Source organism: Cariama cristata, unplaced genomic scaffold (assembly GCF_000690535.1).
Source record: "Cariama cristata isolate BGI_N322 unplaced genomic scaffold, ASM69053v1 scaffold20970, whole genome shotgun sequence".
Lineage (NCBI taxonomy): Eukaryota > Metazoa > Chordata > Aves > Cariamiformes > Cariamidae > Cariama > Cariama cristata.
The window spans coordinates 12,390-26,998 of record NW_009595578.1 but is presented as its reverse complement, the minus strand read 5'-3'; the positions used below and the strand labels follow the sequence as shown (position 1 = coordinate 26,998).

At 44.2% G+C, this 14,609-nt stretch overlaps 1 protein-coding gene across 1 annotated transcript in view; it reads right to left on the bottom strand.

Moving 5' to 3' along the window:
* Positions 1 to 14,112, bottom strand: part of C1QTNF7 (C1q and tumor necrosis factor related protein 7) — a 50,922-nt gene extending 36,810 nt beyond the window's left edge. Inside the window, exon 1 of the mRNA XM_009702727.1 lies at positions 13,888 to 14,112. The gene's annotated coding sequence lies outside the window, so the exon portion shown is untranslated. The remainder of the gene's footprint in view (positions 1 to 13,887) is intronic.
* Positions 14,113 to 14,609: the final 497 nt, after the last annotated feature.

Genomic DNA, 14,609 nt, shown 5'->3' with positions numbered 1-14,609 from the left:
AATAATAGTTTTTAATTAAGAATGATCAAATGATCTCTTTTGTCTAGTGTGTTATTCCTCTTGTGTGACAACGGACTTGAAAAATCCCTTACGCGTTTTGTATGTGTGTTATCAAGGTTTTTCTTGAACCTCAGGCTTGGGTTCAGCTTTTGTTGTTGCTTCTCGTTTTTTTGCAACTTTATTAAGACACTAAACTACATATACAACTTGAAAGTTGTTTATTGGTAATTAAATTGTCTCTCCCAATTTTAGCTGACTAGTAGCAATGATATATTGTGTTGAATGAGAGAAGACTCAGTTTCAATTTAGTTTCCATTTATATCTGCTTCTTTTATCAAATACTGAAACTCCACAATAAATTAATTTTGACCTTTTCCAACTCTTCCTGCTGTTTTCTCCTTCCCTTTCTCCACTAATGTTTTCAAAATATGAGGCATTATCAAACCCTATATGTATATCTTGAATTTTAAAGTATTGGCATTGATTTTTTTTTTTTTTTGATTAATGTTTGAAAGTTGTTGCTTTAAAACTAGTATGGCTGCAAGTATTGTTCTTCAGATACCAAAACACTTTTTCTCTGCAGTGGACTTAAGTCTCATACCTAGGGCTTGTTTACGTAGGTCAGCGCTGAGCTCCCCTGCGCTGGCTCCTGCTCAGCCACGCAGAGCTGAGCCTGTTGTCACCTGCCATGCTAGACCTCTTCCCTCTCTGCTAAGCCATCGGCAAGCACATGTTTTCTGCCTCTCTCCCAGTTCAACTTCTCTATTTTTAGAAAATAGCTGGGATTTTTTACTTTTAATCTTGTTTTATGATGTGGAGGCCTTGTGACCTGATTTGCAGGAACAAGGCTTGGCGCACAGGACTACTCACATACGCCCAGGTTTTAAACAGCAGCCCCGTGAGCGGAGCGTATTGGGATCCCGTCCAGCTTTCTGTCGGTAACTACAGGAGGCTAAACTTCAAAAACTGCTTGGGAGCTATTACCTGCTTCTTTGTGAAGTGTTTTGAGACAAGCAGAATATATACCTAACTTCTGAGAACCAAACCTTGTTTTCAGTACGGACATCTGAAACACACCACTAATTTCAGCACCAGCTAATTACCCCCAGGCGTGACTTGGTTTCTGCCCAGGGATTTGGCTTTTGCCTGAGGAAGGAACAAGTCATGGGGCACTGAGCTTGCAGCCCCCTGTGCATGGACGGTGTCATTTCCCCCCCAGCCCGTTTCAGCCACAACACAGCTGTGTAAGCCCTGCAAGCCTTGGGGCACTGCGTTTTACTCTGGCCACGTGCAATCATGTCTTATGACTGGAGGTAGCAGTGGTCTCTGAAAATGTCATCTGCTTTACTGAATATTGTATGCGCATTCACAGGCATTTATATAGGAGTTAAGAAAAAAGTTCTCAAAGGGTCATAGTTACAATTGGAGTTGTGAATGTGAAAGTGGAAGCTTGGCCAGGACCTCAGGAGCTATAACACAAATAGAAATGTTTGAGACTTGTTGGATGAAGTCTATGTCATGATCTACCACATCAAAACCTTCAAAATATTTTTTCTTTTTCTTTTTTTCCTAGTAGAAGTGTAGACTCTTATATGGAAATTAAAGTCGTATGTTTCTGATTTATCTTTCAAACATCGCCCAGAAGATTGGTTGGACTGTGCTGCCTGCAGGCTGGGAGTGCTGCTCTGCTGGCATGACACTGCGGTTCTCTCTGAGACCCTGACAAAGTAGGTCCCTATGTCTGATGTGACACAGTCCATTAAACTGCCTTGATCAGACTTGGTTTTGAAATTGTCTGATTTTACACAGAGCTTTAAAAGATTTGAGCATCACAGGGATATACATCCCAGTAGCTGTTATTTCCGATGTCAGCTCATGAGGCTTTTACAAAGCCCAGACAGTTCCTTCATGAGAGGTGCAACATACACAGAGTCAATAGGAACCAGAAGGCTCAGTTCCGCTATTTCATTTAAAGGTTGGGAAGGACTGAAACACTGATTCAGTGGCAATGTAAGATGACATGGAAGGTAAATGTGAACTAGAGAGCATATTTCCCAATATGGTAAACTTTCATTACCTTTAAATGGTTCATCTGGAGACAAACCGTGCCATTGATTGGCTCCATGGAGGCACAGTGCTACCTAAAGGCATTTACACTGTTTCTAGGATGAGTCTGGGGCTACAAGTACTCAGGTATTGAGCTGCCCTGAATCAGTTCAGTCCTTCCTGACCTAGTTGGTCTGTGCCTGATGGAGGCAGGCTGTCTCCTGCAATGCTACTTGGGCTGTGTGCACCATGGTCACCAGTGCTCCAAGAGGATGTATTTGCGGAAGTGCAGCATTCGAACAGAATCACAGGAGTAATTTGGATTGGAAGGGACCTCTGGGGTTCATCTCATCCAACATCTCCTCAAAGCAGGTCTAATCAGCTGGCAGCTGTCTCTGCAATACTTGCCATGATGACTCTATTATTCAGGGTTTTCGATTCCATACAGCACATCTGACCTCCATTACCCCCAAGAGCAAGGAGCTGACTCAATGATTATGATCCAGAGAGATTTTGCATCCCTTATACCAAGTAATGACAAACTCTTGGGTATTGCAATATCTGATCACCCAATCATTTGAGTATACTTATCTGGCATGGAAGCCAAAAAATAATATCACATTTTACAGATGTGGACCTAGGGCACAAGGATGATTTTATTTGCCAGAGGTCACATAGTCTGTGCAGAGTAAGAAATTGAGTGGTCATCTCTCAGGGCTGGCATCCTACCTGCTGTCTTTGCTATTAGTTAACTGATAGTTATTAATAGCCCCCCTGCTATTACAGATCATTTTTTGAGGCAAGGGGCAAAGTAACACAGCACTTGTGAGACGCCAGCTATGTAATGGGTTCCAGTGCTGAAGCTGAAAGTGGGGGAAAATGAAAAAGTGCTAACGCTGCTGCTGTACATGTGGTGGGCAGCTGTTCTAGGGATCGTCAAATGAACAATCCTTCTTAAAACACAGCCCTTCTGACAGTCTGGAATGGGATTCAAATTAGTAAAAGCTGGTTTTGGAAACCAGGAAAGATCCCCATGATCTCCACTGCTGTCAGCGAGAATTCATATGTGTAATGATCAAAAACCATACGAAGGTGAGTATTGCTGTAAGTTAAGTTGCAGGCCTGGAAAAACATACTTAAGACATCTGGAATCAATTTTTGTTTTGAAATTCAGTTCATACGTAAGGAGGTCTTGGGAAGAATTGAAAGACAAGATAGTCTTGTCTTGAAAGACAGAAATGAAAATGAAAATGTTTAAACAAGTGGCTCATATGGATGGCCTTCACACTTTGATCTCACATTTAGCTTTTGGTGAGTAATATTGTTTTACACATGGTCCCACCACTACATATATATAAATGGCACATAGCTAGGAAATTATATATTACTTCTGAGAAAAACAAAAAAATATAGCATGGCTCACAGATCTATGCTAGACTTGTTCTGCTTCCTGGAGTGATCCAGTTCAGCTTCTTTGCAACTCGTATGTGGATGCCCCATACTGCCAACCCCCGTCCTGGACCTGAGCTGCATACCTGCTCAGATTTGCCAAGCCAGCCAAATTAGGACTGCAGTAATATCGCACTTAAGGTGAGATGCTAACGGCACTTGTTCACGTGGTGTCTCAGCTAGTATAGGGACTAGCAAATAATGGGCAAGAACTCAGGAGCTGCAAATTCCTGTTGATGCTTCAAATTGCAGATTAAAAAACAAAGAATTCTGAGTTTTTAATGTATAATTTATTTCAATATGCTATTAATATGTAAAAAGCAAATCTCCTTTTTAAACCTGTAATGTGCAATATCTTGTTCGTATAACTTAGTCTTGAAATCCAAATGGTCAGATCTTGAGCTGATATAAATTAGTACTGCTGCCTTGGTTGCAAAGACAGCATAATTAATTTACACCAGCTGAAGTTCTGGCTCAAAAATATGCAAAAGTATATATATTCCCTTTCTAGTCATGTGGGTGCCACTGGAAGATGACTCAGGACCTGACAGCTACCATGACTTTATATCCACATCAAAGCTTATCCTTAGGCCTTTTACCATACCCCATGGGGGCTGAACATTTGTTTTTGAATGCTTCACTGAGCTATATAATTTAGGAACATCAACAACACATACCATTAAAACCCATCAAAAGCAAATCTCACGCTCAGATACAAATGTCCTGAGCCTGCACTTGAGGAGCTGTGTGATTTTCCATTTGAGGGTCAGAAAGGATTTTTTAATAAACTGTCTTGCCTCTTAGATGTCAGACAACATGAATGAAGCCTGGAGATGCTTTAAAGCAAGGACATTCTCTCTCTTCCGTTGTGGGGTGTATCTTCAGCCAAAAGCAAAACTCGCTTCAACTACTGCTGCTTCATCAGAGGTAGGAAGGCAAGATAATCTCCCTGGGAACTAGAAAGCATGCTTTCTATCAGTAGCTTGTGTCACTTTCCCATCAAAAATCTGCTGCTCATGTGTCTTCAACATGATGGTAAAACATTATGCTTAACATTTTGACAGTTTAAGAAAATAGTGATTTTTGCAACAGATCAAATCCCCCGTAAATTAAATCTGTAGTCCTTGCTTCTCTACAGCCTTGGAAAAAACAGTCAGAAACAAAAATCAGTGCCCAAAAATATCACGTTCAAGGTATATCTGGAAATTGGAGACAGCTTTCCTCCTTCAAATTCATTAGTCTTTTCATCAGGTCTGGAGTGAGGTTGAGGCTGTTTCAGACCATGCTATTGAAAACATCAAAGAAAAATGTTCTTTTCTTGCATAGAGCTGCAACCAGTCTCTCTCCTGCAAGTACGAGGCTTTCTGACAGAAGGGTATGCCTGACCATACTTCATGGGTACAGAATGAGCTAAGGCACTTCTTTAACTAGGTGGAGAAGAAGTCACTTACAGTGTATATCACCATTTGAAGCACAGCCCAGTTTGCAAGAAGTAAAGGACTGCATCACTGGTACAAACTAATTTAATGGTATATGGTTTCTTCATTTGGGAAAAGGCCTCAAAACTGAAAAACAGATTGCAACTTTGCAGAATAAACTGGTGCTGGAACTCTCATTGCATGTAGCACAAAACTGCTTAAGTGATACAAGCTTGTCTGGATTGAGTTAAAAAAATGTTGTTTGAGTTTTTTTTGTTTAGTCCAAAAATAGAATTGCTTCAGCTCTGTTCAGGCTCAGTGTTGTTCCAGTCGTCTTCAGTTTTCTTCTCAAGCCCACTGTTTTCCCAGATCACTTTACGGATATCGTGTATGGGAGGGACAGAAGTGTAGTAGCTGGAGCAGAGCACTGAGGGCTCTGATTCCTGCTCTTAGTGCTGCTGTTGACTCTAATCCTGCTTTCCTTCTGTTATTCTTCTGTTCTTCTTCTCACTCTTTTCTTTAGCCTACCTAAGATTTGGAATTGATGAGAAGTTCCTTGCAATTCTGATACATGGTCTAATCCTACCGTTTAATAGAAATAATGGAGGAAAAGGATCTCCTGGCTGCTCCAACCCTCACAGCAGAAGAGACTGCTGAGAAGAGTAGCACTGGTCATCACAACAACATCCCACAGCCCTATCACCATTCCAGCGTAAGGTTTAATTTCCAGTGACCCCGGCAGAAAGCTGCATATGAAGCTATTTTGCATTTTCTTCCAAGCCACTCAGCTGGTGCAATTAAGCCCGAAAACCCAGACTTCCAAAAGCAGCGTGCTATGCCATGGCTGCAGTATGTGCACCCACATGCCTGGGGTTGCAGGGGCTGATTCTTGTGTGTGGGAGACCCAGGGGGTCAGCCTGTGTCATTGGGTCCCTTTCTGCAGCAGGGGCGCCAGCATATGAGGAATGAGGAGCACTGCAGCATCTTCTAGCAGGAGAGGACACCTGATTAAATCCTGCTTTTAAAGGTGTAGTTGAAGAAGTTGGTACAATTGTCCCTTTCATATGTAACAGGGCTAGGTTTAGCACAGCAATGTGCAGATCAAGCTCAGTATTCTTTCTATTTTACCTCTTAGGTAACAAACCCGTAAACCCCCGGGGTTCAGGTAACACCGTGCTAACGAACCCTGCCTCCATTTCCCTGCCTCCCTGAGCACCCTGTTCCTGGCTGCACAGTGCCTCACTGACCCCTGACGTCCCCAGCCTGGCACCCCGGGACGGGGGTCAGGTCCATGGATCTGTTGAGACCCCCCACGAGGACCCCCTCTCATTCCCACACCAGATACTTTCTGTTTTGTGGATACCCAGGCATTTCGACCATCCTATTGTGGGTAGGACTTGTCTTTTCTCATCACCTTTCACAGACACCCAAGGCCCAGAGGCCTCCGGCACCAGCCTGCAAATTCTGCCCTTCTGCAGAAGTGGGCTGGCATTGCTGCCGTGTCTCCAGAAGCTATTAAGATCTTTTTAAGGCTACTGCATTGCTGTTACTTCAGTGATGCCTGTGCATGGCAGATGTGCTGTGGCTAGGTGCCAAGCTGCCTGGAGAAGAGCCTTTTCATACGAACAATATCACAAGCTGTAAGCAGTAGGAACTGGTGGTCTGAAGTAGATGTCAGGAGAAGTAGAGTACGTATATTGTTTGTAGGCTGGACAGCTCAATATACGTACAATATACAGATGCTCCGAGGTTAGCTCTGGCCTCCAGCACTGACACAACATAGGTAAAAGCAATAATTTTCTCAGTCTTATCTGAAATGGGTTTGAACTCGAGCCCCTTCCCACTAACGCTTTCAGCCATTTCATTGAGCGACGCGAGTGCGGTTTCTGTGAGAGCTCTGGGCTCAGCCTGCCTGGGGCTTCGGCTGCGGCTTGTCCTGGCCCCCCGCTGCGCTCCAGCCTTCGCTCTCAGGCAGCCGGGGTGAAATAACGTCTTCAAAAGTGAGAAGGGGTGTGCTGGAGCTGCCACCGAGGCCTGCCTTTGGCACTCATGCAACGGAGGGCTGCAACGTCTGTTAGACATAAATAATGTTCTGAGAGCCTTAATAGATAAATATTAGAGTTGTTGATGAAAGGAAGCAGTGCCAGCCGCTTTTGGCCAGCAGAACAGGAACGTGTCCTGTTGCCTCAGGTTTAAAAGGCTTTGGATGTTCAGGGCTTGCAAAAATTAGAGGGAGGAAGCACTGGTAACGATATCTGACACATATTTGCTCCATTCATGGACAAATTAACCCTAATTATCCAATTTATAAATCGACTTCAAGTGGAAGGGCCCCTCCTCACCCCCCACTGCTGCATATTTGGGGGATTAAGTTGTTTGTTTTCAGTGATAAATTAGAAACATCTGCTTCCGCTGACACGCTGGAAAGGAGGCATGTGCAGTGAAGCAGCCAGCCAGGCTGCTCTGATGCTGAGGGGGATTTGGTACCAGGGCATGGTCCTGCTGACCTCTAGCCATGGGGTTGGAAAGGATCGGGCCCTCCCTCCTCTGCACAGGGGCTCGGTGGGTCAGGGGAGGTGCACGGCTGCTCCTGGGCTTGCTCAGGATGGTTTCTGGGGAGGTCAGAGCAGTGGCAAGCATCTCCAGCAGCGTGCACTCGACAGAGCCTTCCTTTTAAGGGTATCTTGACAGTTCTTCCGTGCAAGCGAAACTGTTTCTGCTATGGGATCATCAAATCTTAATGTTTAGGAATCCAAGCCTCATGCCAGAGTTGCTGCAGAGGTTGCTCAAGTGTGAGCAATAATGGCAGTAGGCGGCCTGGCCACCCCTTCTGATGAAGAAAATAGTGCTAACTGAGGGAACGGAGATGTTTTACAACTCTGGCGTATCCCTGCGGAGGTGATGCAACTTCCCAATTGCTAAGGCAGGTTGGAAACAGCCAAGAGACATACCATGTCAAAGAACTTCACATGGGCTTTCACCTTGTTCAGGAGGTATGAAAACAACCCTCCTGGCTACAAGCAGTTATCTGCAGGATTGGAAAGCTGGGGTTAAATCCTGCCAGATGCAGCAATCCAAATATACCCTGGGCATCCATGGAGCTGCACCCATGACAGACCTGGTCTGTGCATCCTCTTATGGCACCCCCCGAAAGGGAATCACGAGGATTGTTTTGACTTCAGTGTGGCCTGGATCTCACTGCAGGGTTTTAATACATGCCCTGTTGGGCTGCAGAAACAGATGTTTTACACACACCAGCCAGATATTTTTTTTTTTCAGCCTTTGGCAATCAAAACTCTCAGACATCAGCTGTAATGCGCAAGGACAGAGCATGCCTGCAGAAAGGGAGAAACCAAGATGCTGGGTGGTTCCTGACAGCTCCTGTTCCCAAGATCCTCTCGTTTTCTGCCTGGATATTTTCTCCAGGTGAGTTTGAGAATTATGTGCATTTAACCAAGATTTTCCAATAATTTATCGGATCTGTCAGAGCAAGAAACTGCAGGCAGGTTCAGTGCATGCTCTCAGACTGGCTGTACAGTATAGGTCCTACAAGTTGGACACCTTCTGCTAGCGCAGGAGGCACCATTCAGGTGTGGCGCAGTGCAAAGTACATGTATTTCTGTCTGAGAAATTCCAGGCACAAAAATATTGAAGCCTGAAGCAGGCTACAAAATCAGGAGTGATATTCTAAGCAATCCTGCAGATGAAATTCAATTCTCCTTAAAAAACTGAAGACAATCACCAATGCAGCCTCCAAAACCCCATTCCAATTTAAAGCAGTGTGATCCAGCTGTAAAGCTTAAAATACAGTGAAATGCAGCCCCTCCTCTAGAGAAACCAAAAAAATACCCACTGCACACCCACAGACCTGGGTGTGTAGCAGAGCCCCCCCTGAGACCCCGGAGCTAGCCCTAGGCAGAGAGGACTTGCTGTCTCTGGGTTTTGCAGGAGGGAAGGGAGAGGTATCAGGACAACCGGTTCCACAACTAGCCAGGACCACTGACCCTGCTTGCCCTGCCTAACCTGTTTCATTCTGCTTGATGGCCCATGTTACTTTATCATTGCATTCCCATGAGGGACACTCAGATACATGATGAAGCTGATGATGAAGTTGATAATGATGAAGTTGATGATAATGAAGTTGAATCAGGAAAGGGAACTTTTTTTTCCCATTTTTTCTTTTCCCTTTACCAAAGCTGGGGAGAGAAGTGAAAATTCCCTTCTTCCAGGAGAGAAGCAGGAGATGTGACCTGGACGACAGGCCTTTATGCAAACTGCTTTGCTGGAGCATGAACCATCGTGTTTCCACCTCCAAAATAACTACCTCTTCCTGGAATAATTGCTCACTGCCTCACCTCAAAGCTGGTGCTCAGAGGTCATCTGCAGACATGTATCGCCACTTTCTAGCAGGAATATCTGCACTGAAAAACAGAAACAGTAACTCAAGAAAGGCCAAAGCAGCCTTGGTCTTCCTCCAACCCCTGGGAAATCAGGTCTCAGGAAGCTGGAGAGTAGAGTGCCTTCCCACACCATTTGAGCAGGGGTTACAGTATGGCCCATTGACTGCGATCACTTTGGAGAGGAACAGCTGCCAGCAGTGGCCCCCCAGAAATGCCCTATGAGGAGGTGGTAAACAGGGAGACCCTGGGTAAACACACAGACACGCCAGGAAAATGGAAAGGCTATGAGAAGGAGGATACCAGATTGGTAATTTACAGGAGGAGAAGGGCAGAGGAACTGAAGAGAAGTTGGAGACAAGTAAAGATGTGTGTGACTGGGAGGGTTGCTAATGCAGGGCTGTGATCAAAGGCTGTTCTCGGGTGTTGGGACCAAAAAAAGGACAGGCTCTGGAACATAACTTTCAGAGCACATCTGTGCGGAGCTGGAGCTTATAAAGACTCAAAGGAGCCAATTACTCTGTAAAAAAATACTGACATAGTATGTAGAATAAGCAACGGATGCAAAGAGTTACTTAGGTGTTTCTCTGCTAAGTCCAAAAGAGCCACTTCCACTGTTTAGTGACAATGAAAAGGACTGGAAACAGCAGTCTGGGATGTGTTGGGGAGATGGGCTCAATCCCCAGGTGCATTGAAACGCAGCAGACTGGCGCTGTGCAGGAACATCAGTGCAGGGCTAGCAAGACTGGCATAACATCAAGTTTTTATAGACTGCAGAAAAGGGAAAAGACTTTTGGTCCTGAGTTGTAATTGCTAGCGAGAATAGCAGATGCATGTTCCAGCACAAGGAGCGTCTCCCTCCAAGAAAAGGGTGAGTTTTCCTGGACAAATCCAGAAAAAGTTCAGACTACTTTTTTTTTTCCAAGGGTGAAAAAAAAAAAGGGAGGTCCCTCTCTCAGCAGCTCACAGATCAGGTCCCCCTGTGCTGCAGTGATGAGACTCCCATGCTGGCCTAGACCCAGCCACGAGGCCCATCGGATCAACAGAAAGAGGTGGGGTGAGATGGCTGGACACACACTTCTTCAGCTCTGCCCTTCAAGCCCTCCTTGTTTTTATAGCATTGTCACTCCCTGTTTTTACTGCACATTTTTTAAACTGCATTTCAGGTCCCACCTCCATTATTAATACCCTCTCCACTCTCATTTTTTCCTGAAAGAAAAATATCTTTATTGAAAGAATGTAGCAGAAACAGAGAGAAATAAAACAGAGTGCATGAATTACAATACATCCGAAAAAACCATCTCCTTACTGAACAGTTCCCTTCCTTCCCCAGCTTTAACCTCAGACTCTTGCCAGATGTTCCTGTTTGTTGCAGGGTGTCTGATTTTGGGTTTGGGGTCTCTCCAAAGGGGGAGGGGAGAGCGTAAGCTGAAAATAGGATGGGTGGCCTGATGGCGTCCAACACAGTCAGCTATCTCCATTAAATCTTGTTCAAGATTTGGCCTCCACTTCTGTAGGCTACACCCTATTCGGGTCTGAGCAACGCGACACTCACACAGATGAGGAAGACAAATCCTGTAGATAGACTGAAGATGAGCCAATACATTTAAGCCAGCACAACATACGGACTCTCACATCTCTCAGCCTAGGAAAGATTGCTCCCCACAGATTTCTTCTAGGTTTGCCTAGACCAAGTGTAACATCCCAGCCAGTAACACTTTTCCCTTCTTTCCCTCTGGATTATTTTATAACTGTATACCTCTCACTGCCAGCATCTTTTTCCCATTATGCACAGCCTATTCTTCCCCTTTAAAAATGATCCCCATTATCCTCTGTGATAAGAATTGGTTTTATACTAAACAGTTCTGTGCTTCCCAACACATACACCTTGCAGAAATGTGTAGACTGTTTGATCATATGGTCCTATTCCCTCCCACCCCAAGGTTTAGTGAAACCATGAAGTGTCTTTGAAGACTTGAGTCAGGTCCTCTGCAGTTCTGCCTTCATTGCTTTGAGCTTTCCTATCTGCTTCCAACATCAGGTGAGGCTTGAGGCTAGACAACCAGGAACAGATTCACACTGCTTTTCCAAAGTGAAAAATGAATCGTAATTTATGAAGAACCCAAACAATTTATTTCAGCATTGGGAAATCGGAGTCATCTGGATTTCTTCTTCAACCCAACAGGGTAACTGCTCTACCGATGTGCACCTCTTACTTTAGAGAGACTGTGAGTAAAAATGAATGCCTTTTGCTGACAGTTGCAGCCCAATCCCTGTAACAAAATGTAAATCTGGCCAGTTATTATCTCACTTGCAGCCTTTATTTTCTGGGTATGATCATGAAGAGAAGCCTGCAAAGCCTGAAGATTTCTCTGCCAAGGCAATCACATAATTGCTTTGCTGTCCTTTTGACTAACAAAGAATCCACTTCAGCAGATAAAATGGAGTTTGACCTGTCTTTTGTCTAAGACAAGCAGCCTCTGGGAATCAGAAACACTGTATTTTTTTTAATGCTTCTTTTTTGTATAAAAGGTTTCAGCCTGATGATTTTTACTCCCCTGTGAGGTTAATCTTTTCTTGTCATTCTAAATTGTCATTTTATCATCTGCAGTGTGTCTCTTTGGTAACGGATGTTATTTGATCATGCAATGACAGTCATTTCTATCACAGTGCATGGGACAGAGCATCTTCTCCCGCAGGCACTCAAACCCAGCCCGCAGGACACTGCTCATATGTGGATTTCCATCTACCTTCTCACCTTGCCACCATGACAGTGAAGTGTGGAGATGACGTAGGGGATGAAATAATACAAATACTACATTCTTTGTTTGCATCATTCTCTGTTATTGCTGCTGAGCCAGAAGCAGTCTCTGTGGCTGAGAAACTCAATTTCAGAAACCATCTTGTTTTCTGTGTCTTTAAGCAGTATGGAATGGGACCAGACTTCACTGCCTCTGCCACCTTCACTCTCACCTGCCTGTCAGATTGGTGGGGTATTGTGGAGGAAGGACAAGGAATAGGCAACCACTAAGAGAGGGGAGTATGCTTACCAGTTCCCACACGACGTTGTTCTCACCCAGATGACACCTGATGGAGATGCCCCTAGCTCTACCTTTCCAGAGCTCAGTGAGGATGGTGATGGTGGGCTTCCCACTTGGCACAAAACTTAACCCAGGGGCAGCTTCAAAGGGAACCAGGCTTTCAGGATTTCCTCCGTGGGTAGGCATATCAGCTCCTCCACTTCTAGTTTTGCTTTTCTGCACCCTTTCCCCTGCCCTCTCTGCTCCGTGTTTCTCTACTCTTAAATGCATTTCTTAGGCAGAGCGTGGCCCATGGGGACACAGCAACAGGGAGACCGACAGCCCTGCATTCCTAACAGGGAAAATCTGGTCCAGTAGCACAGCTGATGTGTTCCCAAGCCAGGGAAAACAGGGAGCAGGCACCGTAGGAAGAAGGGATTTTCTGCCTCTTTAATGCAGCATGCTGTGTAACACGATAGTTGTGTGATTTCTGAAGCAGGTTGCTGTTAGTGAATTTCCATAGTTTGCACAGCTCCAAGGGCTGTGGGTAATGCTGCACTCACACCCACATTTTCCTAAAACTTCAGCCTGAAAAGCTTCATCATTTCCTTGAAAGTGAGTGGATTAGAGAAATTAGCCACCACTGTGAGTATCAGGTTTTGGGCAGCTGGCATGCAGGCAAGCCTTGCCTCAGCCTCGCCTGGGTAATGGTAACCAGAAACCCAGGGGAAAAAAGGGAGCAAGAAACCCCTAATTCATTTACACTCTCACCTACCCAGACCAAGGTTGTGTTTAATCACTTACGCTCAGCATTTCATTTGTATTTAACAACACACATTCTCTCCCTAGTCTGCACGTAGGCACGAAACATACTGCTGGTGGCAGTGGGAGCACAAAAAAGTTAATTGACCTTGAAAAAACCCAACCAAACAGAAAAAACACCCCAACAAAATAACAAATGGAAATATTTGTAAGAGTTTAATAAGTTAAATGCAGGAGCTTAACTTTGCAAGAGCACGACCCTGAAGCAAAATTACTTATTTGGTGTTTACAGATTTATTTTTTTTTGCAAAACAAATTTCTATGAAACCATAGCAACAAAGGCTAAAGTGAAGATTTGGAATGATGTGGAATTATTCACGAGGGAAAAAAACAATAATCTCTGTTTTGGGTTGATGGAATGTAAGATTAAACCTAAATAGAGAGAACTATTTAAAAATATTTTAGGCAATTTAATCACCCTAAACCCTGTGAAAGGTATACATTTAAAGCTATTTTTTTGCCAGAAAATTGTGTCCTTGATTTTAAAAAAAAAAAATCTATCTGGCAACTTTCAGATAGGAATCTTATGTGCGTAAATGTCCAAGTTATTACTCCTTTACAAGACAAGATATATAAACAGGTTTCTCTGAAGCCCTACTACAGTCAGTTTCTAATGGAATCACATGTATCCCAGCAAAAATCTGCATTTTTCTGAAAGGTCTCTCTATTACATTCCCTTCTTCAAATGCATTTCAGAGAAGTCAGAATAGGAAAGTAGAATCAGTTGCAACTTACCTTCACACTTGAGCAGATGACATCGGATTTTTCAGGGAAAGCAGCATGCTCCGTTTAGGTAGTGTAAGAGTTGTAAATTCAAGCCAACAGGTAATTGTTGGGGATTTAAAATCTTTTAAAACAAATTTAAATGCTGTGATGACAAATAATGCACTTTGTGAAAACTTATTTGAAGCTTGATGCTCTTGTATTGAGTTTTGTAACTGTCTGTCTCAGCTAAATAAGCTCCTACTCCTTTCCTCAGCCACTTGCCAACTTTTCTAATTTAAAGCAACTGTGAGCTTGCTGTAAAACTCCTGCTGGAAGGAGCTCAATATATACCATGGAGCAAGGAGCAAGTGTGTGCTCCAGACTGAAGCGGTATGAGAGAGTCCTAACAGGACCTGGGGCATAGCCTCCCCGAAGTAATGTTATATCATCTTTGGAAAGCATGATAGGCTAAGTTGTCTCCTTCTTAGTAGAGACACAGAGAAGAGGAAAAAATCATGCTGCTTCTGGCATGTAGTCCCCTCAGCGTGGGATTTGGGAGGAGCAGCATCTGCCTCAAAGTGGAGGAAGAAGCAACAACCTCAAATACATAAAGTGCTCAGAGCTCCCAAAGGAGCCTCGTCTCCAAACTGGCCAAAAGACTCCCAATATTTTTAGAGGCAGTGGTCCTTGGTCTGAGGCTTTAGAGACAGGTCCAGGGGCTTTCTCCTGGGCTTTGTCTGCTAGTGCAATGC